This window comes from Ambystoma mexicanum, chromosome 2q, assembly GCF_040938575.1.
Source record: "Ambystoma mexicanum isolate Mex_15411 chromosome 2q, UKY_AmexF1_1, whole genome shotgun sequence".
Classification (NCBI taxonomy): domain Eukaryota; kingdom Metazoa; phylum Chordata; class Amphibia; order Caudata; family Ambystomatidae; genus Ambystoma; species Ambystoma mexicanum.
In genome coordinates this window covers 350,091,319-350,119,191 of record NC_090924.1, presented here as the reverse complement: position 1 = coordinate 350,119,191, position 27,873 = coordinate 350,091,319, and positions in this window count along the sequence as shown.

Sequence of the window (27,873 nt, the reverse complement as noted above, 5' to 3'; positions counted from 1 at the left end):
TGTGTCAACAGCAGAAGAACGATCAAGGAAGATCAGAACAGAGGGAGTGTTAGAGTCCAGGTTAGAGAATAGGTTTTCATGGTTGTTCAGGAGACCGGTTTCCATGCTCTGGCTACCCTGAAACTGGACTGGTGGTCATGGGGGCATCCAGCCATTTAGATGTGGAGGGGTCGTTGTGGGATGAGAAGCTTCTCCATGAGTTTTCCCAAAAAAGGAGAAGAAGAAGGGTCAGCAGACAGCTTTTATAGGAGAGGGTGCACAAGAGAGTGCTTAAGGGGTTGAGGGAATGAGCCAGTGGTAAATGAGTGTTTACAGTGGTAAGCAAAGGCTGGAGCAGAGTGGCGATGTTGTCCTTGAAGGTTCTGGAGGAGCAGGGGAGCACCTGTTTAGAGGAGACCTTCATCGAGCGGACAACTCTAGAGACCTCATCTGCTGCAATGGGAAAGAAGGAGGAGAATATGGGAGGTTGAAGGGGGCCAAGGGAGGCGAGAGAAGGGGAGTCGGTGGGGAACAGATGACAGAGAGGACAGGATGTCCTGAGTTTTGGAGGAAACTACAGAACAGAGGGCATGGGAGGAAGGAGGAGAGGAAGTGACTGTGGTAGGATTGGCAAGTTCCTTGCAGATTTTAAAGAGTTCAGAAGTGTTATTGGTGGCTCCAGAGATGCAAGCTTCGACATTAGCCCTCTTCTTGAAGCAGAGGGAGAGATGATATTGCCTTTGAAGTAGGCAGCAGGCCAGTTTGTCAAGCAGCCAGGTTGGAGTCATGCCAAGAGTTGCATGTGGAGGCAGGCTTCATGCGGATCCTCGTGATGGGGCAAGGATGTCCAGGGTGTTAGAGATAGAGAGATGGAGGTTAGTAAGAACAGAATCAGAAGGAGAATCTGATCAGGGGGTGGAGCAGGGATAAAGGAAGAGGCAAATGCAGCAACTGACACATGCTTCATCAGTCAAATGACGGAGAAGGAAACTGGCAGTGCGGGCAAAGGTGTCAGGGGGCAGGTGAGGTCAATGTAGGAAGAGAGGGGAGAGTGGTCAGACCAGGAGCGAGGGGTAGTGAGAAGGTTGGAGAGAGGGATGTCTGTTGAGATGAGAGCATCAAAGGTGTATCTGGCAGAGTGGGCTGGGCCAGAGGGAAGGATAGTGAGGGAAAGAGTGTCACAGGGGTCACAGAAGAGAACAGTGGTCACATCAGGAGAGTCAAGATGGATATTAAACTACCCAAGGAATATAAGTTTGGGGGAGGAGGCAAGAAGAGAGGAGGACAGGCCGGTCCATTTAAAGAGGAAGAGGAAGGTCGGTCTGGGGGGTCTGTAGATCTTAGCGTGAGTAAGCAAGAGGGTAGACGAGACAGACAGCCTAAAGACTAGGTTTTCAAAGGATGAGTAGGTTTCAGCGTGGATGATGGAGGCAGGAACCCACTCAGGGAAGATCAGAGCCACTCCACCACCAGGCCAGGAGAGCCTGGGATTGGAAGGATCTTGTAACCCTCAGGGAGAAGAGTGTCAAAAGCAGTGACAGAGCTGGCCTTGAATCACGTCTCAGTGAGAGCAAGGACGTCAAGGTCTTCAAGGAGGTGGCAGATGTCAGAGGAGTGTTTGATAGCACAGCGAGAATTTAGGATAGCTAAGTGGAGGTGCTTGCCCCTTTGAAAGATTTGCAATGGAGGGTCACCAGAGGTTGGGTGCCATCACTTCAGTGGAGGGGAGATGGGGGATGAGGGAAGTCTGAAGACTTTTTCACCTCCCAGTCTCTCATTAGCTTGTTCCGTTTCAGCTGACTCTTGCCTCGATAGGCTGTATAATGCATTTGCATACATGTTTGAAAAATACAAGATGAATGTCAGTTTAAACCAGTATGTTGCCTCATACACAATTCCTTGATTCCAATCTATCAAGCACACACATATAGGCACAGTGAACAGGGCTCTCACAATTCTTTTGATTTTCGCAGATCAGTCATCTCAATGACCCGTTCTTTTTTGCGAACACACAGCTCTGATTCAAAGTTTTCCTTCCGTTATATCCAAGCACCACTCCGACTGCATGATACTAAATTACAGAAATTACAAGTCAAGTTTATACTTTTGCAGTGACTGATTTCCGTATTCCAGCTTCCTTTTGTTCAAAATGCGTAACTCATTACTGATTTCTGCAGAAAACTCCTTTTGCTCACTGACAGCGGACTGCTGCAGACTGCTCTGGTCTCCCAGCTCTTTGCTCTCCGCGCTTCATGCTGGTGCGATCATTTAAGGGCCACAGGTGAGCACAATTCTTCTGGCAAATCAAGAGGCTGGACTGCCTCACAAGGAAAAATCACTGTAGACTCTGCTGCAAACTGCTCTAGTCTCTCAGCTCTTCGCTCTATGCACTTCGCGCTGGTGGGTTAATCTAAGGACCTGTGAGGAATATAAAGGTGTCCTCACCTCTTTCCCCAACATATCCTCCTTCAAGGTGGCCAGGGAAAGGCTGTCACTATCGGACCCTGGCCCTGGGGGTGTATATGCGATGGAGGATTACCTGGGTGAAGGAGACTTGGGGATGGGGATGAGGCACCCTTGGGTGAGACACGTTATCCTCCATTTCCCTTTTCTAGTGAATCTAATGTCCCACAGGCCTTTGCAGGTTACTATCAGTCCCTTCCCTATTATTTACCTAAATTAAATTCCATTAAACTCCAGTCATGTACTGGGACGAGGAAGAGACACACCAGAGCCATACATCCTCTCTTTTGTGATTCTTACGCACATGAACACCACTTAGTTACTGAGACCAGGAGGCTATCATTAACACAGAAGACAGACTGGAAGAAGAAACATGAGCGGTCTAGTTGGGCTCATTATCATTATCAGACTGAGAGAGAGGTACGAAATGCACCAAGCAGATTTCCAGGACAGAAGTTGTGGCAGTGAGAAGGCACCTTCCCAGGATGCTGAGAAGTATAGAGAGCATGATCTGATGCAGCGAGCCAGAGGGGCTCGTTGACAGTCTGAGGCGGCGCTGGGAAAGCAGTGAGGCACAGAGCAAAGGGACCGGGAGCAGTGAAGAGACTCCCAAACGCTCACAAGTGCAGGACCGCTAACTGCAGTCTACCAAAGCTCCGAGATAACTAGCAGGGAAGCGTGAGGAGACCGCGAGCGGAGACGTTTCCACGGAAAACGCCCCAGAAAGTGGAAAGCAGACCATGTGAAGGCCAGTGAGTCCACCTAGGTGAAAAGGGGGCCCAGGACACAGTGGATGGGCAGTTTAGTGCCAAAGACATTACCATTTGAATATCTGAATTGAAAGCAAGCATTGCCAAGAGTCAAATATGAAAAAGTAATTAAAACAATGAGACGCTGAATCAGCAAGCACTGCCAAGAGTTAAATACGAAAGCATTGCCCAGAGCCAAAAATAGTTGGGGCAAAATAACTGTAATAGTAACCAAGCCTGCATGCAAGAGAAACCTGTTGAAATGGGTGCCAGGTGCTTTCATCAAGAAACTTGAAACAGAGAATACGTTTCCTGGCAGGAGAGTGTACTGGGAAGCTTATGATGGAATGCACAAGTTACTGAGTTTCCTAGCAGGAGAGTGTACTGGTAAGCCTATGTTGGTCTTGCAAATGAAAACTACTAAGCAGGTGAATGATGACAAATCAAATGATGAGAAAGCTTCAAGGGCACTTGAAAGGATATCAAGTCAAGCCCCATTGTGAAGTTCAAACTATGGCAAGAGACTAATGAAACAGATCCAAGTAGTTGCATGACCTGTAATGGGTGGACCAGGTGGTCCGACAACTGCGCCTAGACCGAATACACCCACCTAAGGATAAGCAACATTGTGATTGAATAAAGGAAACCTTTGTGAATTGAAATTGATGAACTGAACTTCCTGAACTGTATACACTAATGAAAAAGAAACCAACCCCGGAGAGCTGAAAAGCATTGAATATCCCAAGGAATTGTATTATTTTGAAACAGTGGAAATATTGGAAGACTTGGAAGCTTGGCGAAGTGAACCCCTCTTGTGTGAAGTGAACTATTTGAACCTTGGGGAAGGAAAAACTTTTTCCATCTAAGAGCTGGAGGAATCTCTGAACCTTTTTGTTGAACACTTCTCATTTGATGCTGACATCCCTCCACATTGTACACAATTAGGTGTGAGGGCAAGTATAGATTTTTGACACAGACCGACAGTTGCTTCAGACTTCCTGACCCACACTATCTTTAGTTTATTTACGAATGGAAATCCCACCTTAGCATAGGGCAATATAGGCCTTGCTCCAATCCTCCTTTTTTGTTAAATTAAGTGTGTAGCTTAAAATTCCATTCATTTGTCTGTGTCTACTTCATGCTGCCTTCACAGACCTCAGGTGAGTACAATTCTGCAAGCAAATCACAAACCTTGACTGCCTCACAAGGAAAAAACACTGTAGGGTCTGCTGCAGACTGCTTTTGTCTCTCAGCTCTCCGGTCTCCATGCTTTGCACTGGCAGGTTAATTTAAGGACCACTGATGAGCAAAATTCTGCAGGCAAATCACAAGGCTGAACTGCCTCACAAGGAAAAAACACTGTAGACTTTGCTGCAGACTACTCATGTCTCTCATCTCTTCGTTCTCCATCTTTTAGTTAGAGTGTCCTGTCATGGCAGCCTTTGTCAAGCAGTGCATCCCTTTGCTGACCTTGTGGTTCTCAACCCATATTCCTTGACCACTAGCCGTGGTCTCCCTGTGCTGGAGAGGTCTATTGTCTGTTCTGTGAACCATATTTGCTCTGCTGTCATTGATCTTTGTTATTACTCTTTCTGGGGTAATTACGGCCAAGATATTGGGGGTAAGGTATGCCTTGACCTGAAAACCTCCCTATGTGGTTGATAAGGAGGAGGCGTATGAAGAGCCTAGGCGTAGGTGGAAGCTATACTTTTTTCCCAAGGTAGTGTTCCGGAGGAGAGGAAATCACTGACGGGCCCATAGGCCAGCGCTCACCCTCTAGAACCTGTAAGACAAGATAGCTGCACCATGTGAGGACAGGGGGTGCAGGATTCACTTACTCCAACACAAATCAATAATGAGGACTCAATAAGTTGGCAAAGGGAAGTCCGTTTAATGACAAGTACATCAAACAGAGAAACAATGGGGATCAGTAGCCTTGTGATCACCTGTCTCGCTCCGACTTCCATGAACTTCAGTCCAACAGTCATTCTTATAGGCTAAGCTCGTCATCACTGATGTCTAATTCTATAAACAATCATCATGCAATATAATTGGCTAGGAAAGGTAACTTAAGTATAGGTATTATATCTGTATATGATAATGGGGCATGCGGATTGGATACCTCTTATCGGGTGGGCGTCTACGCTCATCCCTCTACATCACGCGTGATAGACGTCACTACAACTATGACGTCCTATTGGTTACAGTATCTACAGGACTCCAGATAACTTGGTCCATTGTGATTGGGCAGGTTACACCCCTAGACATAAATTTCCACCTTTAATTAGCAGCATGCAGAATGGATACCCCTGTACCTAGTGTTCCAGGTTTCACCCTGCCTCCCTTCCATCAATCAGCGGTTCAGGGCGATGTGTCAATTAGTTGGCTAAGGATGGCCTCGAAACTGTAGTCTCTTATCGGGAAAAGTTATGGCATCCTCGGGTCCTGGGTGACATCTGGCGATGGTACTTCATCGCGCCTGGCCGATCAAGTGTTAGTTCACCATGAATCTGCTTCAGTTTCCAGCTTTTAGTGCATTTAATTCTATGTCAGCCTCGCCACCTGCATGGGTCCCCCTTATCTCGACCTTCATGAGGCAGGCTGGTATGCTCTGAAGTTTGAGTCTTGTTAGCTGACGCTCTCTCCCCTTCTCTGGTTGAACTCAATTTCCTAGGCATGAGCCGCTCATTGTTGAGTTTCGATTCTGCTCCTTCTCTTGCCTTTGGCTGGGTGTCGAAACTTGGCCTGTCAGGCCTCTGGCCGCCTGGGTACATTTCTGCTTTTACAAAATGGAGTCGCACTTGTATAATGTGCCTTATTGAGGTACATATATGGTTGGCGCTTGCCGCTCTATCTTCTACTAAGCATTGCAAGCAGTATCGAATTCTTTGCATTTTGCGTTTCAAGCCTATTTACACACGTTTAACAGGTTGGTTGCTTCCATCTTGTCACGTAGCACCATTTCCTTACTTTTTAACATTGTCTCTTCTCTGTGTCCATTACATTTATTTCGTAGTTACTCGCACTGGCGTGCTTGTCTTCGATGGCCGCTTTTGTTCATTCATGAGTCTGTTCAGGCCCTTAAGTCATTTCCACTGGCCTTCCATTAAGGCTTTTGGAGTCTCTTCTTGGACCGTGAGTAGGTACTCTTCGTTCCGTATCAGCGGCTGATATGGCTGTCTGATACGGTACCGCACTGCTCACGGTTGTCTGGTTATGGGTGCTTCCACAGGTATGGAGCTTCTGATGTATACTGGGCAGAGTCCCAGTGCAGCTCTTTGTAGTTTCATTTGCCCTTCATACGTCACATACCTTGGCGAGTATGCTCCGGGTACCTCAAAGTGAGGGGAAGGGGAGCAGGCTATGTCTGGGACTTCCTCTACACTCCCCCCTCTGGTCGGTTCATCGACCACTTCTGCAACCTCCTTTGCATTCATTTCTTTTGATTCTTCGGTGTCACGTTCATCGTCTTCAGCGTTTGTACATGATGGTGTGAATGTGTGAGCCTTTGGAGTCCATATTTTTATCACTCCCTTCAAACTCCCTGCTGTTTTCACATGTTCGTCTTTGTTCCATGTCATTAGCTGACATTGTCCATGTGGGCTGCAGTAGATCCATTTTCCTTCATACCTTATTTGTTTCTTAGGGTATGTGAACTTTGTTCCCTCTGGCGCAAATTTGCTGGCTTTCACAAAATCTCTTATTTCTTCATCAGTCAGGTCTCTGGGCTTCCATCCTGGCTCGACATCAACCATTATTTTCATCCCTATGGCTTTCTTCACATTTTTCTGGCACTGTGTAATGATTATCTTGATAACACAGAATCCTAGCAATATCAATGCTAGTAGAGCTCCCAGAAACTTGAATATATCTTCCATCCATTGTGGGACCCACGAGAATATGTCTCCAAACCAGCTGTCATCGTCCACTTCATCACTTCCATCGATCATCTGGTTTTTCAGGCTTGTCAACATGCTTATGGCCTCTGTTAGTGTTCCATTTTCTTCATCGTGTGATGGTACAAATGTACAACATTATTCTCTGATTTTTGCACAAACACCTCCATCCATTGCAGTGATCATGTCAAGCACATATCTGTTCTGGAGGGTCATCAGTCTGATTGCTCTCAGCTCTTCTTTGATCGCTTTGAATCCTTTTATCGTGGTATTGATGGTCTGCAATAACTCCCATCTGGTTATCTGCAACCATTTAGCATTCACTCCAACTTGGATGTGGGGCAAGAGTAGTGTTGTGAATACTGTTGAGGTGAGGCTGAACAGCATGTGTTCATACGGGATTGCATGGAATGCCTCTTCTGATTTGGGAGAAAAGTAATTTTCCCTCTTCATCCTGGATACCAGTTCCACAGATCTCCTTCTTCGTAGATGAGCATCTGCTTTCGGGAAACTGTCCAACTTCAGGTAATTCTTAGGGATCACTAGCGCAGGAACATGGATATTCACCAGCGTGCATATGTCTCCCCAGTTTTTCGGCAGCCTTATGTATGCCTTGGATCCACACGCCCAGTAATGGTCCGTAATAAATGCGGTTCCTTGTGTCATTCCTGGAGCTTCAAAGATTCGTCCGCAGTTTTGATTCTCTCCCATCTTCCTTGTGCCATTGTTTCTGAAACATATTTTCGGGTTCTCCAGTGGCACTATCTGCAGGGGTACTCCTCTATCTTCGACCCATGTTAGTAGCTTTACTAGCTTTGGCCACAGAGGTTTGCATAACCTCTGCAAATTCTCTATTGCTTCCTTGCAGGCTCCAAGGACCATCCATGCTCGGCAAATTACTACTCCGTCCTCCCATCCATCTGGGGAGACCACTGTCCCCCAGATCTGCATTTGGCCTCTGTTCTTCCAGATTTGGGTCTCTTCGGCAGTTTTTCCTTGAATGTTCAATCTTAGGTTTATTACCCATCGTGTTCCTGATACCCTTAACTTCAGCGTTCTCGTATCTGATTACGTGATTCCTGGTATGCGCCCTGTTTCTTGTTTTAATGTCCTAGACGTAGCCATCTTCATCTGGGTAATCCTTTTCGTTGGCCCATATCAACGAGGCGTCTTTTCCCATAAATTGTCCTCTTGTGTTACACATTGCTACATGTGACATACAGTGTGCTGTAGGGACATCAATTTCTGCGGCCACGAAGATCTTGGATTTTCCCATGCTGTATGGTAGCAGAGCACAGACGAAGCATTCCCCATATGTTGTTTCCAAGATGGGCTGTGCTGTCAAGGTAATCATTAAGTTCATTGTTGTCTTCCTGAGGGCTTCTCTTGATTCTTAGCGTCCTTCTGTAGTTTGCTATGACTTTTTCTCTAAATGCGTCAGTGCTGCTTTTCCCCTTCGGGTATCTTGGTGGAGCAGGCTGCCTCGACTGCATCTCTGAGGTAGGAGATGGTTTTGTGCTTCCTTTCCTTTCCTTTTGTAGTCTGTTATAAACTTCCCCCAACCACCATTTGTTCGTCAACCTCCGAACGCGTGGCTGTGTTGTAGGCCTGCGGCTTGTTCCTTGCGTTGGAGCAGGTGTGCTTGTCATTATAGTCTCTACAGTTCCTCATGCAGTTTCTTTGCTCTGACTATGAATGGGAACAAATAATCTATCAGCGTTTGTGTTTTCTCTGTGAGTTCCTTTGCGGCTACTTCTGTTCTTTCGAGGGATTTTGCTATGCCCTCTCCTTTGTGTTTCTCACTTGCTTTCTCTAGGTCACTTCCACTGTTTTCTGGAACTGATGGTTTTGTAGGCTGTCTCTCCTTCCCTGCTGCCTTCGTTGGAGGCCTTGTAGGCATTGACACTTGCCCTTGTTTGTGTGCATTCTGTGTGTGGGTGCGTGTCGTGGTCAGTGCTACATTATCATTCGTTCTGTGCTGACCCTGTCTCCAGCTTTTCTCTTCATGTGTGACCTCAAACGTGTCCAAATTACTGCTAATTACATTTAATTTTAGTTTGTTGCTTTTATCACCACGTTTTCTTGGAACTGGGATGACTATATAGGGTCTGGGTGCTTTCATGGGACTTGTATGTACATTATCTGGTGGGTGCACTGAAATTGGGACGCTTCGTGCACCAATAAAGAAAGCAGTTCTGATTGTTAATGACAGAAAAACAATAATAATAACTATACATATACACATAATCGTTCGGAATGACAATTTGCAGCATTTTCTTCCAGGGAAGTGGGGGTGCCCTTCCGCTGGAGGTAGAACTACGTTACTGTTTTGGGCCCCCATTTCGACCAGGTCCATAGTCAATTATTTATTCTTTTCTTGCTCCGATCTTGTAGCTTCTAAGGTTATTATTACTAAGGTGTCGGGTGCTCTTCAAGTGTCCCCCCTCTTGCGGGTGACGACGGTAGTCTCTGGGTACTCGGTACAGTTCCTGTGCTAGACTATGGAAAAGGGTTAGGCTAGCAATCTTGGTACATCACATTCATCATGCATAGCGATAATAGGTGAGGTCCCAATGCATGCCTCGAATTTGTCTTGGTCCTGAGGACATGCTGGAACTTGCTGAATGCGAAAGAATGAAAAGATGCAACTGCTAAAAATCACCCAAAAATAGAATGCTGTAAAAATAAAAACAAAAATAAAAATAAAAGTGTACATATGAAAAAATAGGAAAAATTTAGAAAAATGAAGAAATAGGAAAATAAGACTGTGAAGTTCTTGTGTCCGCTCCTTTCGCTCAGTCTCTCGGCGACAAGTTGAAGAACAGTGTTGAAGAACATTGTCTCTCTCCTCGATCTGTTCCACGGTGGAAAGTCTTATTGTGGATCTCCCCCTTCTACGGCTCTTCTCAGCAGTGGATGACCATAATTACTTCTCAGATGTGCTGTGATGGCTCTCAAGAGCCTGTTTAATTGCGCATTCTTTACTGAGTCTCTGAGAAATGCGGGTACGTCAACATTGTTTGGTCTACCCACTAATTCTAGAAAGTTCTCAATGAGGTGAAAGAAGACATGGTATGCATATCTGCTGTTTTCTGGTGACAACGACATTCGTTCTGATTTTCTGGTCTCACAGGCCTTTTTTGTGACGTGAACACTTTTTACACTTTCCTGCTGCGTGGATCACGACCAGGTAGTTCAGTTTGTACCACACCGGGTTTAGGAATTTGTTGTTTCTTGGATCTCTGATAAACGATAATGTATCTGTGGTTCTCCCGATGAGTCCTGGGCATTCTTCTATGATGCAGAAAAACAGAGTGTATGTCAGTTCATCAATGATCACTTGTGGTGGGAGCATCTGTACCCTTATCACCGTACTCGGGCAGTACAATGAAGGCTTCTGTGATGACAGTCAGCAGTTGCCAGATTATTTTCTTGTTGGTCGGATCTTGAATAAAGTCTGTGATACTGTTAACTCTTTCTACAAGTGATGGATATTTCTCTAATACTACCCGGAAACAGGAAAGCACATCCTCTGTGATGTTTCTACTGGGGGATACCATAAATTATGTGAATAAAGTCCCAAGACTGATTGCTTCTGGATACTGTGTTACACTCTCAGGCAATGTCTTATTTCCCGCTTATCAGAGTCTTTGGGCTTTTTTCAATGCTTTGTGTGGCTTTAACGTTCATATGAGTAGCGTTACTGCAGCTTTGGATGTGCGATTCTCTTCTTTTACCATACACCTTTTGCTGCACAGAGTGTCCGTTTTATTGTCTTTTATCCCTTTTAGTGCTTAGTGTAAGGCCAAGATTTTCACGAGGAGCTCTCTCGTCTTGTCTTTTCTGCTCATGCGTCCTTCTTCCTCGCCATGGATCTTGTCTGCATGTGCTGAGGTTCTTCCCCATTGTCTGTAGATTCTTCGCATTTGGGTGCAGCTGGAGGGCTCTCCCCTATATACGGTTTAATGTAATTTATGAAGATCCATGCCCTTCTGCCTTGGAGCTTGACTGCGGAGGGGGTGCAGTCCTCTATGATGAACGGGCCATTGGATCTTGGCTCGTCCCACCTCTTCCTGGTAAAGTTCTTCACAAGAACGCTGTCACCAGGGAAGACGAGAGGCGCATGTACACCTTGCTCGGTGTCTGCTTCAGCACTTCTTGCTGTGTTTCGAGCTGCGCCGTCCCCTTTTCGCCGTCGCTGCAGCTGGCCTGTAATGACAGAGGCGCTGGATGTCATACAGTTAAGGTACTTTTGCATCTCTGTTCCCAGAACCTCCCTAGTCGGCTGGGCATCACAACTAGCTCTATCTCTGGGGGTAAGAGGGAAGAGGGGTCCTCATCCTTCTGCCTGTAACTATCTCGTGCGGCGTGAGATGATGGTCGGAGCCTGGTTGGTTCCGAAGTGCATACAATGCCAATGGTAGACCGTGCAGCCATCCCTTCTTTAATGTGAGCTTCAACTTGGCTATCCTTTCCTTAAGCAAGCCGTTGATCCGTTCACATATCCCATTCCCTTCGGGATGATACACTGACGAGAACTTGTGCTTTATACCAAGCAACAAGCTAATCTGTTCAAAAACTGAATTTACAAAGTGAGCCCCGTTGTCTGATCTCATTACCTCGCACACCCCCCACCTAGGAAATATTTCCCTCACTAGGAACTTGGCAGCAGAGGTAGCGTCTGGGTGTGTACAGCGACCTGCTTCTATCCATCTAGAGAATGGACACACCACCACAATTAAATACCTGTACCCGTTGCACACTTGAATCATGTCAACGTAGTCGATATGCAAGTGCTGGAATGGTCCATTTGGTCTGGGAATCATTCCTCTCACTACTTTTAATGTGTGCCCAGCGGTGAATTGCTGGCAGATAATGCAGTTCACCATGAAAAATGCAACATGCTCCGCTAAGTTTGGTGTGAACCAGTCTTCTGCGAGCGTTGCAGCAAGGTTTTCTTTAGTCATATGGATGGGGTAGTGTAGTTGTTTCTAATTCTACTTTTAGAAGGGCAACAGGCATTACTGGTTTACCAGTGTTGTCTTGTCTCTACAACCCGTCAGAGGGGTTTAAAGAACACCCTCAACGCTTCCACACATTTTTCTCCTCCTGAGGTTCCTCCCCCTGGAGCTCCATTAGCTGAGTCTGCCCCATATTGCTATAGGCTTCTGGTGTGGCTTGTGCTACCATCATTCGCTCATGGGTATGTGCCACCTCTACGTCCAAGATTGTTTCCATTTTAGATGCCATGCGCTTGGCTTCCGTGTCCGCTTCATGGTTTCCACGTGACACGAAATCCATCCCCGTGGTATGAGCGGCGCATTTCACGACCGCTATGCCCATTGGGAGCTGCAGTGCTTTTATCAGCCTGTCCAATAAGGCTGCATGTTGCACTGGCGTGTCGTCTGCTCGGAGGTAGCCCCTCCTTTTCCAGTGCGCTAGCCCTGCGTTCTCTGTGGACGTCACATAGGCGGAGTCACTGTACACTGTTACTTCCTGGTCTGCATGATTGTCAATGGCGAGTATGAACGCCAATAGTTCTGCAGCCTGTGCCGAATAGTGAGATGGTATTCATGCACTAACGAGTACTCGAAACTCTCCATTCACTAGGTGTTTTACAACGGCAACACCTGTGTACCTTTGTCCGTCTTCTTGGTCAATTCTCGAAGACCCATCAATAAAGACGATCTCTCCACTTGCCAGGGCATTTTCCTGTACCCTGGGGATCTCATCATAGAATTCCTCGTATTTCGCACAGTCGTGTATAGGTTCTCCCTCTGTGACTGACTCAGCTACGAATGTAGAAGGGTTTACAGTTTTACATCGTACTATTTTGATCGATGGATTAGAGATGATCACCTCAGAGGCGGATGCTCTCTGAGATGTCAGTGTGCCCTTTGGCTTCTCTAGTATGGCAAACAGTGAGTGCTCAACATACAATGTCATGAAGCACCCCATCACAATGGATGATGCCTTTTTCGATAGCGAATGCGGCAGCAGCTAGGTTTTGCTCGCATGGGAAGTGGCCCTTCATGACCGGGTCCAAACTCCCGCTGTAATATGCTTGGGGCTTGTTCCCCAGCGAGGTTCGCTGTGCGAGCACTGCCGTCATAAAATTGCCATCGGTATGTGAGAACAGGTAGAATTCCTCTGCATAATTAGGAATCCCGAGAACTGGGGCCTTACAAATTGCCCCCTTGAGTTCTGTAAATCCCTTTTCCATTACCTCAGTCCATTTGATATCTTCCCTTTTTGCCTGGGCCTTCTTTAGGGCCTGTAGCAAAGGCTTGGTATATGAGCTGTAGTCAAAGACCCATGCTCTGACATAATTGCACAGGCCTAAGAAGCTTTGCATTTGTTTTATCGTGCATGGCTTGGCCGTGTTCATGATAGCTTCAGCCGTTTCTGGGGTTACCTTTTTTCCCTTCATGTGAGATCAGTTGTCCTATGTATATCACTTCTTGTTGACATTATTATAGCTTTTCCTTATCAACTTTGTATCCCTTCTCAGCCAGTATAGTTAGTAGCTGGACAGAGTCGCTCCTGCATTGTTCTTTGGTGGTGCTGCAGATCAGAATGTCATCTACATATTGCAACACAATGCTGTCCACTGGAAATTGCTTAGGTCCATTTGCAGGACTCTGTTGAAAATAGATGCGGCAACCTCATGCTTTTCAGGCACATTTGTCTGAAAGTGAATGACGTCAGGTCTTGCGATTCACGGTGCAACGGAATCGAGAAAAACACATTTTTCAAATCGATCACTGTGAAATATTTTGCCTCAGTGGATATGTTACACAGTATTGTGGATGGATTAGGGACTAGAGGGAATTCGGCTTCAACTATATCGTTCAGTGCTCATAAATCTTGGATTAAACGCCAAGACCCTCCCTTTGATTTTTTGACAGGGTAGATCACCGTGTTGCAAGGCGATTCTGACGGCACTAGACATGGGGTATTGTCGTGCTCGTGGTAAAATTGCTCCTGGTTTCAGTTTAATCTTCACTTCACCTGCCCCCTTCAGGGGACCTATGTCATACGGCCCTGTAGTCCATACTGCGGCAGGCGTTTGGGTCATGTCGTCATCAAAATACTCTGGACGTATCAGTGCCAACATCATTCTCTGTGGCACCTCCCGTTTGATCATTTTGACCCAAAATATGAGACTCACTTCTACCCTTGTCTCCTCTAGGTCAGGGTGCTCTTCGAACAGATCATCACCAGTGACGTCAGTCACTCGATACCCTTCTTAGATGGCGATAATCGCACACCATTGTCTGCCTTCATCGTCATATCCTTCGACCAATACCACTTTCCCTCGCACTGCAGCAGATTATATTATTAAGGGAAATACTTGTCCCTCCTCTTCGTGCATGGGTATTCTTGTACTGAATAGAAACTCATCAGGGGTTCTCATTGTTTTGTCTGCAAGGCCTGGCGATTCCCCCATAAGCACCCGCACGCCATATGCGAAGACTTCTATTTCTAACGGTATAGCTCTCATAGCTGTACGTCCTGAGTATGCTCTGATCATTTCGCACACGTTTGAATAATGCATTCCTGGGGTGGAGCACACTATACCATTCTCGGTAAACAAGATGGTCATGTTTAATTTAGTCATCAGGTCCCGACCCAGAATATTTACTGGGGTCTGACGTGAATATAATAGAGGTACATTCATTTTGCGCTCTCCCACTGAGACTGGGAGTGCATCTGTAAAGGGAACTCTACTATGAGCTCCTGTGAAACTCTGAGTATCTATAGCCTCGCCGGACAAGGAAAACTTGCCTTCTCGTATGCACGAGCGCATTGCACCTGTGTCAACTAAGACGGAATATTCTTTCCCCCCTATGGTGACATTCACCCTTGGTTCCCTGTTAGGGTCTGGTGTCACTGATAGGATAGAGCACATCAGAGTCCCCTGTGAGCTGTCCTATTTCATGTACAGGTTCGGTCCACTGTATACTTGTGGGTTTCCCCCATTTCTAGGGTTAATTCCCCCTCTGGAATTAGTACCCTGTGTCATCTGTGGCGGTGCCTGCTGGGGTTGTCCCTGTGGCAGATTTCCCATGTTCGGTGGTTGAAACCACTGGCTGTGCAAGCCTGATGCCTGCGGCTGCACTGTGTAATTTTGTGCACCACCCTGCCGCGGGCCGGCAGGTTGATTCACCATACCTGCCCCCATCCCTTGGCTGTTTTGCCACATGCCTTGGCTTCTGCACATGCGCGCCATGTGTTCTGTCATTCCACACAGCCAACATACTGGCGGTGGTTGGGCCATCTGTCCATCTGGCATAGCTGGACCGCCCATCTGCTCGTTCTGGAAGCCACCTTGAACATTCTGAAAACCTCCTTGGTTACCTCGAAACCCTCCTTGAGTACTCTGCCATCCTCTACCTCCAAAACCCCTTCCCCTTGGGTAAAATCCTGCGTTACTCTGATTATTCTGTGATGGGTTAGTCGTTTGCTGTGTGCTTGGTTCAGCTGGGCTTGTTAGCATGGCTCCCTCGAGAGCATATTTCGAGAGCTTCTTTTGCACCAGCTTTGCCTCCTCTATCTTATGAGTTGCCTCCTTTTTGCGATTCTTTTCTTGCAACAATCTAGAATAGTGTGCAATTGTCAACTGTATTTTGGCCCATGGTTTGGCTTCTATTCCTACCAATTTCTTGAGCTGTTTTTGCACCAGTTCTGGTAACCCTTGGCACAATATATGGTAGAATACAGAGATAGATTTCATCCAAGACTCATGCGTTTCGAGCACCCACACGTCTTGAAAATTCTGGATATAAATGAACGGATACTCTGACTCTTTCATTTTTTGAGTCATTATAGCCCCCATATCAGAAGTGTCTGGATATAGCGTTCGCAGCGCTTTCCACACTGCTGCCCTACAGTCATTAAATGGCGCTCCGTCATGGGAGGTGTAAGTTAGGGTTACCCTAGGATAGCCTGCCCGTTTCCATACATCATCTGCTCTTTCACCAGGTATGGCAATTAGGAGACCCTTGATGTCCCCTATAGCTAAGGTGACACCCCCCGTCATTTTCTCTAACTCATGTATCCGCTTTCCAGCTCCCGATGTCAGCATTGGAAGCTTATTTTTAAGGTTCTCTCGGTCCATGTGTGGCCATGGAATATATTGTGGTCTTACCCCCCCCTTCTTTAGCAATGGGAATTGGAATGCGCAGTCCTCCTTCTCTTTCCCCATAGTTCTCCGACCTGTCACTGGGGTGGCATTACCGCCTTGCCGTCTTCCTGGCAATGCCCTTAATCTGTCTGCATAGGCAGGTGCTGACGCCCACCTCTGACCGTGGGGTGTTCCTTCTTGTCGGCCAGACTGCGCGGCAGACTTCGGTGCCCTACTAGTGGACCCACTAGCGTCTGACCATCGTACCCCCTGGTCCCTTGGGAGCCGCTTTTCGTGCCGTCTCCCTTCTTCATATGTCTCATCCTCCGTATCCCCACCGGAGTCAGATTCTGAGTGCTCCCAATTTACACAACTCTTTGCATCCTCTTCATTCTGTCTTATCTCTAGTCTGTCTAGGGACAGTCCCTGCTCCCACTACTTCGGGTGATAACCTCAGTGTCATATAGCTGAGTGCTCTCTAAGCGCTCATCTTCCCTTCCCCCTTGGGAAATTAGTTCCAGCCCCATCTCGTCATAGATTTTATCAATTGTTTCCCCTATGCTTATGGTGTCGAAGTCATCTTCAATATTTGTCCCGCTTGTACCTGGTACCGCATCACTTGCAGGAAAGAATTCTTCTATGTCTTCCCACTCTACAACAGGATGGGGTTTTTTAACTTCCCGTTGCAAATATTCTAGATCTCGTACCCTCTGTCTGTGCTTCTGTTCTGTTTCCTCCTCTATTTCCTTTCGCTTCCTTGCTTCTTCTCTAGCCTTATCTACTTCCCTCATCCATTCATTTCTACATTCTTTTGCCCTTCTATTTTCCTCGTCTTCCTGCTTTTTTACTTTTCTTTCATGCACTCTCCTTTCTTCCTCTAGCTTTAGCATGTTTTGCCTGAACTTTTCATGGGCTGCGTATTGTGTGCGACTGAGCGGTATTCCTTGCTCTTCACGATATAGTTGCTCTCGCCTTAACCTATCCTGCTTCCTTACCCTCTTGTTTCTCATTTCCTTTTCTTTCTCCTTTTCCTTTCTCTGCGCCTCATCAGACCTTTCCCTCGTCCTTATGTCATCACTTCCTTTACCATCAACTTTTAGCAATACCTGACCTCCCATCCACTCATCCTTTTCGAATGCTAACTCGTCACATCCTTTCCGCTTCTTTCCCTCTCTCTCTTTCTCGAGAGATGCACTACTTTGTGCCTAATCCTTTCCTTCATTACTGCGTCTCTCCTTGTCCCTCGGGACTAGGGAGGCAAGATCACTTTCCTGCTCCTTTCCTTTGATTTCGTCACTACTGTATGTAGGTGACTCATATGCCAGGTTGCTATTCCCCTTGGCTGCCTTAAGTTCTCTTAGCGTGTACAGACCCTCTGACTTACTTCCTTCGATCACTGGCTCAGGCGGGGCAGGTGGCGCGTTAGGCGTCTCACCCCCCTCTGTACATATATTTAATATCCAATCTGCGGGCGGTTCCTCCTCCTTTGTCTGCTCAAACATTTTCCAAAGTTCGAGGACAGCAAGGCGTTTCTCTAGCTTCTTGCCTGTATATGTGGCGTGTAGGAAGGTAGTCATATGCTGCAAAACAGCCTTACAGCGTGACCCATTCTGGGGCCATGGCATAAGCATCCTATTGGCGGTACCCTTAACCCACTCTCTGCTGTATTTATTTAGTTTTGGTGCATGCTTGGGCAGCTGCTTGCATAAATGTGCAAGTGGGGTAACTTCCTCCATTTGTAATTTCGTCACTACCAGTATTTATACAGTCCTTTGACCCTTCAATAGTATGCGCGAGCACCAAGTACGCAAGCTCCAATCCAATCTTTTCCCACCAAAATATATACTGTCAATTTACTCAAAACTCATCAATTCAATGTCAATTCCCTCTTACTTACAGAATCGCGTAAGGCCAAAATGCATTTCAACCAATCATCAATGCAATTATTTCACATTTGACATACTACAGAACACATATGACAGACATTTGACAGACTAGACGAACACCAGCTGGTCATACGTATACCTGCCTTCTAATCAATACCCCGTCATGGGATGTAAACTAACCCCTTTGATGCCGTCTTTAATCATCACCGTAGCCCAAATTGTCCCCCCACTGTGGGCTATGAGTTCACGTTTCTTCTGACCACTCTTTGAAGCACAGGAATAAGGCGAATCCTTACGTTTTTATCTCAGGTGGCCCCCTGGTGTTGACGAGGAGAGGAAATTACTGATGGGCCCATTGGTCAGTACTCACCCTCAAAAACTAGTAATACAAGATAGCTGCACCATGCGAGGACAGAGTGCAGGATTCACATACTCCGGCAAGGTTCAATAATCAGGACTCAGTAAATTGGCAAAGGGAAGTCCGTTTAATGATACATGCATCAGCTTATGGAAATCAGCAGCATCACGAACACCTGCCTCACCGCGACTTCCTCGAACATTAGTCAAATAGCCTCTTTTATGGGCAAAATCCGTCATCGTTGACGTCTAATTCTACAAAAAATCATCATGCAATACAATTGGTTGAGAAAGGTAACTTAAGTATAGGTGCTATATCTGTATATGGAAATAACGCAAGTGGATTGGATAACTCTTATCGGGTGGGCGTCTATGCCCTTCCCTCTATACCGCACGTGATTGACGTCACTACAAGTACGACGTCTCATTGGTTACAGTGTCTATAGGACCCTAGATTACATGGTCCCTTGTGATTGGGCAAGTTACACCCCTAAACATAAATCTCCATTTTAATTAGAAGCTTTAGAGTAGACACCCAGGTGCCTAGTGTCCCAAGATTCACCCTTCCTCCCTTCCATCAATCAGTGTTTTGGGCTGTGTGTCAATTAGTTGGCTGGGTAAGGCCTCAGATCTGTAGTCTCTTATCAGGAAAAGTTATGGCACCCCCTGGTTCTGATTGACATCAGGCGGTGGTACATCTTCACGCCTGTCTGGTCACGTGTTGGTTCACCGTGAATTTGCTTCAGTTTCCAACCTTTTGTGTATTTAATTCTGTGTGCGCTCGGCCACCTGCATGGGCCTCTCTTATCTTGACCTTCACGGGCGGGCTGGTATTCTCTGTAGTTGGAGTCTCGTGAGCTCATGCTCTCCCCGACATAAGCCTCTCTTAGTTGAGTTTCGATTCTGCTCCATCTCTGGTCTTTGCTGGGTTTCTAAACTCGGCCTGTCAGGCCTTTGGCCGCCTTGGTACATTTCTGCTTTCACAAAATGGAGTCACACGTGTACATTGTGCAGTATTGAGGTAGATATATGGTTGGCGCTTGCCGCTCTACTCTTCTACTAGGCATTGCAAGCAGTATCGTTTTTTAGCCTCTTGCATTTCAAGCTTATTTACACACATTCAGCAGGGCGGTTGCTTCCATCTTGTCTTATGGCACCATTCTCTTACGTTTTAACAGTGTCTCTCCCCTGCATCCATTATCATTATCCTTGCAGTTACTAGCATTCGTACTTTCAGTAGCCAAGTCTGTTTGTTCTCGGGGCTGCTCGGGCTCTTGGTTTATTTTCATTGGCCTTCCATTAAGGCTTTAGGGGTCTCCTCGTGGACCGTGTGCAGGTATTCCTCATTTCGTATCCGTGGCTGGTATGGATGTCTGATAGGGTATTGTGCTGCCCAGGGTTGTCGCGTTATGGCTGCTTCAACCGGTATTGATCTCCTTACGTACAAGGGGCAGAGGCCCAGTGCAGCTCTCTGTTGGTTCATTTGCTCCACATACGTCACGTACCACGGCGAGTACCTTACTGGCAACTCGCAATGGGGGGCAGGGGTGCGGGTCATATCTGGGACCTCCTCTACACTGGTAATCCTTATGTTTTGTCTCAGGTGCCCCCCTGGTAATCCTTACATTTTGTCTCAGGTGCCCCCCTGGTATCCACTCTTTATTTCTTATGCTCGAGTCATTACCCCCATATATATACACAGTCTTCTCTACTTCTAACTACTTTATTTTTTCTCCACCGCCCACCGTTACCTTTCCCTTAATGGTTCTAATGCCTACAAGACATTTGCCAAAGTAACAAGTTTATTGTTTCACTCACCGATCGCATTGTTTCCTCTCTGGAACTTCGGGATCACCGCCCCTTCCTCTTCCTGCTTTTAAGGTTTTCTTCCGATCCGCTGCCCATGGGAATGAGAAGGGTTATGCTTGGAAAGGCGGGTTCCTTCAGACCCACTGCAGATTTTTGAAATTTTCCTCTATCATTGTCCACGGGGAGCTTCTCAGTCTACTCAGCCGGAATGGCGAAAGGACTTGTGATCTTGCCGAAGGACTAGAGTTATTTTGTGCCGTCGGTCTAAAGGTGTCTTATAACTATATCAATCAATAATCAATAATCGATGGCCGCAACTATCCTCATGCTACCAAGTGTTCCGGAGGAGAGGAAATCGCTGACGGGCCGATAGGCCAGCGCTCACCCCCTAGAACCTGTAAGACAAGATATCTGCACCATGTGAGGACCGGGGGTGCAGGATTCACTTACGCCAACACAAATCAATAATGAGGACTCAATAAGTTGGCAAAGGGATGTCCGTTTAATGACAAGTACATCAAACAGAGAAACAAATGGGGATCAGCAGCCTTGCGATCACCTGTCTCGCTCCGACTTCCACGAACTTCAGTCAAACAGTCATTGTTATAGGCTAAGCTCGTCATCACTGACGTCTAATTCTATAAACAATCATCATGCAATATAATTGGTTAGGAAAGGTAACTTAAGTATAGGTGTTATATCTGTATATGATAATAGGCCATGCGGATTGGATACCTCTTATCGGGTGGGCGTCTACGCTCATCCCTCTACATCACGCGTGATAGACGTCACTACAACTACGACGTCCTATTGGTTACAGTATCTATAGGACTCCAGATAAATTGGTGCATTGTGATTGGGCAGGTTACACCCCTAGACATAAATTTCCACTTTTAATTAGCAGCATGCAGAATGGACACCCCTGTGCCTGGTGTCCAAAGTTTCACCCTGCCTCCCTTCCATCAATCAGCGGGTTAGGGTGATGTGTCAATTAGTTGGCTAAGGATGGCCTCGAAACTGTAGTCTCTTATCGGGAAAAGTTATGGCATCCTCGGGTCCTCGATGACATCAGGCGATGGTACTTCTTCGGGCCTGGCCGATCACGTGTTAGTTCACCATGAATCTGCTTCAGTTTCCAGCTTTTAGTGTATTTAATTCTGTGTCAGCCTCGCCACCTGCATGGGCCCCCCTTATCTCGACCTTCATGAGGCAGCCTGGTATGCTCTGAAGTTTGAGTCTTGTTAGCTGACACTCTCCTCCCCTTCTCTGGTTGACCTCGATTTCCTAGGCATGAGACCCTCATTGTTGAGTTTCGATTCCGCTCCTTCTCTTGCCTTTGGCTGGGTTTCGAAACTTGGCCTGTCAGGCCTCTGGCCGTCTGGGTACATTTCTGCTTTTACAAAATGGAGTCGCACTTGTATAATGTGCCTTATTGAGGTAGATATATGGTTGGCGCTTGCCGCTCTATCTTCTACTAAACATTGCAAGCATTATCAATTTCTTAGCATCTTGCGTTTCAAGCCTATTTACACATGTTTAACAGGTCGGTTGCTTCCATCTTGTCACGTAGCACCGTTTCCTTACGTTTTAACATTGTCTCTTCTCTGTGTCCATTACATTTATTTCGTAATTACTCGCACTGGCGTGCTTGTCTTCGATAGCCACTTTTGTTCATTCATGAGTCTGTTCAGGCCCTTAAGTCATTTCCACTGGCCTTCCATTAAGGCTTTTGGAGTCTCTTCGTGGACCGTGTGTAGGTACTCTTCGTTCCGCGTCAGCGGCTGGTATGGCTGTCTGATAGGGTACCGCGCTGCCCACGGTTGTCTGGTTATGGGTGCTTCCACAGGTATGGATCTTCTGATGTATACTGGGCAGAGTCCCAGTGCAGCTCTTTGTAGGTTCATTTGCTCTTCATACGTCACATACCTTGGCGAGTACGCTCCAGGTACCTCGAAGTGAGGGAAAGGGACGCAGGCCGTGTCTGGGACCTCCTCTACAGTAGTTTACAAGTTTCACATTTCCAAGCATCTTTAACAAACCCCAATGGATCCTGACAACACCCTCAATCCCTCTACTCAACCCTGTCTCGGTTCTGAAAGTACCCAGATGCCAGGTTCAACACCAGAAAGCCTGAAATGCATGAATAAAGGTCTGAAAGTGGTTCTGTCCCTCTGGACCTCTTTAAAGGGCCCTAGTGACTTGTAAGACCCCTCACTATGCCTTTTTAAAAACATCCATGCACCATAGAATGAAGCTACGGCTATGCCCATCTGGTCTACCAGCGCACATAGCCGTCCACACTGAAACACCTGACGCACCTCATCACGTCTGCCACTAACATACAGCGACTACTAACAAAAAAAAATTGGAATAGCTGGCCACACATTGACTCTTCAACAATAGCACTCTATCGCAAACGACCAACAGCGCTCACCCACGTGCCTGACCTTTTTGGGCTGCTTAGTCGAGCCTAGCCAGCCACCTAAATCCTAGACCGGAGAAAATGCGCCCATCTCCGAATCTAAAACTCCTAGAACCTCCAGCACATTGACTACGGTCACCGAGGGCGTACTAAACACAAAGCGCATTGAGGCCATACAAATGGGGAAAGAGCGCTATATAAATAACTGAATACAATACAATACAAGTTCAGTAACATTAACAATTTCTGCTGAAATTCTTGCCTGTGAGCTCTGTCTTCAAACCAAGAGTACTCCTTCATTCCAAAGTCTGTATTCTCTGTGTTTTTCCTTACAGGGGTGGAGAGTTTTGTTTTTATTAGTTGTGTGTGTTTTCCAGTTTAATTGAAGTATCCTACCTGTATGGAACTTTGGATCAATGAACGACAAAAGAAAGTCCCAAATAGCTACCCTTAGATGTTGCATCAGCTGGGGACTTACAATTTACAAACAGAGTAAGGTATCATCTTTGTAAACATATGTCAAAGACGAAGAAGGTCAGGTATATGAAAAAATATGAAATTTATTCAAAAACACACATGTTGTAAAACTCAGACGACCTGGTCCTGAGAACTAGTTCTATTTGGGACTTTCTTTTGTCGTTCATTGATACGTACGTCCTCTCCCAAATCGGCCCCCCAAAAAAAGAGGACCTTGCTCATGTGCTTGTTGAGTAGATAACCTGGAGCTTTGGATCAACTTTATTTTATTTTGGTAACCAAGTAGTATTGTTTGGTTGGCTTCTGTACTAGCTCACACCCCTCCTGAAATGTATAGACTGCCCTCGTCCTGCGAAGGAGTTGTACCAATCAGGTTGTGTCAGATTTGCGTTTATGATTGTGATCACTGCTGGTGTATTAGTAGTGTAGGGCTGAGTACGCGCCTAAGCCACTACTCCTGTACTCTTGTAGTCATTTAGTCACACTGGTGGCCAGTGGTTGTATATATTACAAACTGTGCCTACAGCCTAGTAAGCCAAAATGAAAGACTATGCAGACAACATTAAAAACACTGGCAAGTATTTCTTTTGCACAATGTAACTGAGCATGAATTCCTTGAGGGCCTGACACAATCTATGTCAGGAAATGGGATGCCCTCAAAGCATTTCAAACTTGCTTCCTTCAAGCCGTCCAAACTTTTAAGGAAGCATGGGTGGCCGGGTACACCCAGAGGGTGAGTAGTGATCTTGAGCCCCCAAGCCATGTACCCTTTCTAGTATGGGCATGGAAGTGCATGTGGACATTGATAGTGATAGTTGAACCCGCCATCTTCCCAATGGGCGGGAAGGGCGGTATCCCAAAGATTCAAAGTCAAAGTTAGGTCCGAAGCTTCACTTAGCTCCCGAGTCTCATCGAGGTCCCTAGGTAGTCACACTGGGGTTCAGCTGGCTGCTAGTATGTTCCTTCTAGAACAGAGGAGGGTCACCCTAGAAGAGCAAAAACAGAGAGATGAGACTCAGAATCGGAAGGACCGAGTGATGTTAGAACTGAGCAAGCAAGAGCTTGAGGAGAAAAGAAAGACTCATAGACAAACCATTGAGTTGTAGGAAAGTGTTTCAAGTGCTTGCACTGAAGAGAAGCCTAGGCGCCACATTCCTAAGGACCTAGTCTAGCCATATGAGGTGGAAAAAGACATCTCTGAATAGTTTGAAGCACTGGAGTTAGCCTTACAGCTTCAGGAGGTGTTAGGTGGATTGAGAGTTGCAGCCCTGATGAACCGCTTACTGCCACAGAGTGCTAATATCACGAAGAAAGGCCAATTTTTACAAAAATGAAGGCCATCATTTTCAGAAAGTTCTGCATGACTCCAGAGCAAAAATGTAGGCACTTTAGAGAACTCACCTAAAGGGGCAAGCAACATGTTGAGGTATTTACACATTTGTCCTTGAAGTATCTGGGCAGGTGGGTCACTGGTAACAAAGTTGACATATTTGATGGAATGTAAAATCTGCTTGCAAGTGAGCATATTCTAAAAATATATGTGGCAGAGCTACATTAGAATATGATGGATACGTATGTCACAGATCCTACAGAGCTTGCAAAGCGTGTCAAAAGATGTCTGAGTACTCACGCTCAGAATAAGGCTCAGGTGAGCTCTCCCAAGGAAGAAGGACAGACTTCTGATAAATGTAAACAAAGAACACGTAAAGACAAAGATGTGTACCTTTCTTCCAATAAAGAACCCTAAAAACCTGATGGGAAATCCCAGCCACGTGACTCATCAACTCCCATGGAAAAGAAGAGTGATGGTACCGCGAACACTCTGGGGGCACCAACACCGTAAACACCTGAAGGATGTTTTCTGGTCAAGTCCCCACAGGAAGGGAGATCTTCCCTGTAAGGAAGGACCCAAACAGGGCATCATCAGTGTGGGCATCTCAGCAGAAGAATTCCCACTAGGCCAGAGCGTGGCAGCATTTCCCTTGTTATTCCAAGCAGGGAAAGTTACCAAAACCCCAGAGAAGGACCCAATTCACACAAACGCAGAGATATTTTTGGAGCATGGCTTCATCAATGGGAACAAAGCTCCTGTGCCGCATGACACAGCAGCTAGTAGCACAGTGGGTGTAAGGTGGTGAGTCTGTCGAAGGCCCACATTGCAGTGTCAAAGTGTTTGATGGCCCCACGCAATGCCCACTGCCAAGGGCAAGGTTTCGCTGGAGGTGAGAAAACTTGAAGCACTGTGTAGCAGCAAATGGTCAGTAGATCATCTGATGCGGGTAATTCCATCTGTAAAAGGTTAATCTACTGATCATATTCCCCTTTCATAAGCTCCATGCCAAAAGCTTAGTGTGTATCTGTTCCCTGCTACATCAGTCTCCTGATCTGCTGCACCTGCTCTATCAGCGGCACAGAGGAGATTCAGAGGTCACAGTTGCCCATCTGACAGCCAGAGCGACAGCCAAGTCTCTGCATAGCAGAGGTTGCATGTAAAATATGAACCCTGTGCCAAAACTATGATGATCATAAGTAGCCCATGATGGTGGCAGGGTAAACTCTAAATATAAGCAATACATAAGTTAAGGCATGGTGCATGAGAATACACATGAACATTGCAGCGACATCCAATTTACTATCACACATATGTCAGCTGCTGTGAGCCAGCTCGGCTGTGGAAGGTAATGTGTATTCTGGCCAGACAGGCTGGCCCAGCCAACCGACAGGACAAGGACCTGAATGGCCCAGCCTCTTCTTTGATCTCTTTGTGAGGGTAGGTAACATGCTCTGCCAGAGACAGCCACTCTAAAGGAAGCTCTCCTGACCCCAGGCATCAAAGGAGCACAACCATTTATAGGGAGTAGCCTCACTCCAGGGTGTTACATATCTAAAGACCTTTGGTCCGAGTGAGAAGGGCAGGGGGCGGGTTTCCGTTGACAGAGCAGCGCTCTATAGTGGAGGAAGACTTCTGCCATCTTGTTTCTTTCTACCTCTCTCTCTCCTTCCTGTCTCCTACACCTCCTCTAGAGCAAAGCACTTTGGGTGTGATGTCAGAGGTAAAAGTCCACTTCTTCCAGGTGCAGGGATTGGACCCCCCTAAAGAAGGCTAGCTTTAGTTCAACACGTAGGGTTGTTTCGCTTTAAAAGAATGGGTCACCCGCCACCTCTGTAGATAATCGTTTGGACTCCAACCCTGGAAGAAGAATTTATTGGTCCTCTGTTGCGAGAGTGGACTTTCCAAAGCCCTCCACCAGTGATATGAGGACTGGGTGTCCAAGGCAGAGGAGAGCGTTGTTCCCTTAAAAAATACAGGGCACATTGGGGGTTAACCTACTGTTGGAACAAGACCTGCCTCTGTGCTAGCCACACTGCTGCCAGAACCTCAACTTGATGAAGGACCCCTGAAGGTGTGCACAAGCCTCCCTTGCTGGCAGCCAGAGAACAAGGACTAAACTTGTCCCTGAGGCCCTGAGTGAAACTCAGAGCATCCATAGAGTGAAGACAGCCCAGAGCTCTCCCCTTCCTCGCACCAAACCGGTCAAACTGTCATCACGCCAGGTTCAACACATTTCGAACTAGCAGTACCCTCTAGAACTGCCAATATTTTTTTTACTCAAACTGTTCTTTAGAACCTGTCCCTCATCACCAATCAAACCGACACTGGTGGATCTTCGAGCCCCGATCATCGGACGCTGCACCAAATTACTCAAACCGAACTGGCACTTCCAGTCACAGTGTCTTCGACCATCTACTTGACCATCAAACTGAACCCAGTGGCCTACACGATCTGATTCACCTTGAGCATTTCATCAAACCCGTCTGGCTGACCAGCGTATCCAGTCACCAGCTTCTTCGAACTGACTGTCGAACTGATTCTGATGACCCGCACAATCTGCTTGTCTGCCATCATCAATTCTGAACCGCAAGGAGCTCTGTTCGATCCCTTCTTGACACCACTCCCCATCTAGGACACTGTGACAACCCCAATTGAACAGCCTCAAACTGTACAAACAGTCCCGAACAACCAGGTTTGCTGTAGTCAAAATTCCAAGGAGGTACTATTCACCCATATTAACCCATTGGTCCATTTTGGGCCCTTGAGTCTGGTTAAGGCACCTGTGCACCTTTTTCCCAAGACATATCCTTTTACAAAGAACATTGTGGTTGCTGAAATTGCCTTTTTACCCCTGTAGTTTCGCCCAGAATGCTGCCTTCTCTCAATTATTGCATCTCCTCTGTCCTTTCCACACAAGTGGGATTTTGTATAGTTTTTCTATTTAGTTTTCTTGCAGGTGGTGTGTTTCATTAATGTATATATGTTTTCTATAGAAGCTTGATTGGACATTCCCTTTATTTTGAGCTGTGATACTTTGCTGTTTGGGTCACTACGGATTCATCTTCACACCACTCTTAATAGTATAAACTTCCCTAGGCTCCCGTTACCACAAAAGGAGAAGGAGGTACATCTCTTAACTCTGCCTGTTTTACCTTTATGTGTGTGTTGGCTCTTGGTTTGTAGAGGTGTGAGCTTCTACTCATCCTTGTCCACCTGCAGGGCAGAAGTCAATTTGTCACAAGCTTCTTTTTCTTTACATCCCAGTACTATAATTGTTTGGTTTGCTTCTGTACCAGCTCACATCCCTCCTGAAGTGTATAGGCTGTTCCCAGCCTGCACTACCATAAAAGGTGAAGAAGGTACACCCTTAAGGTT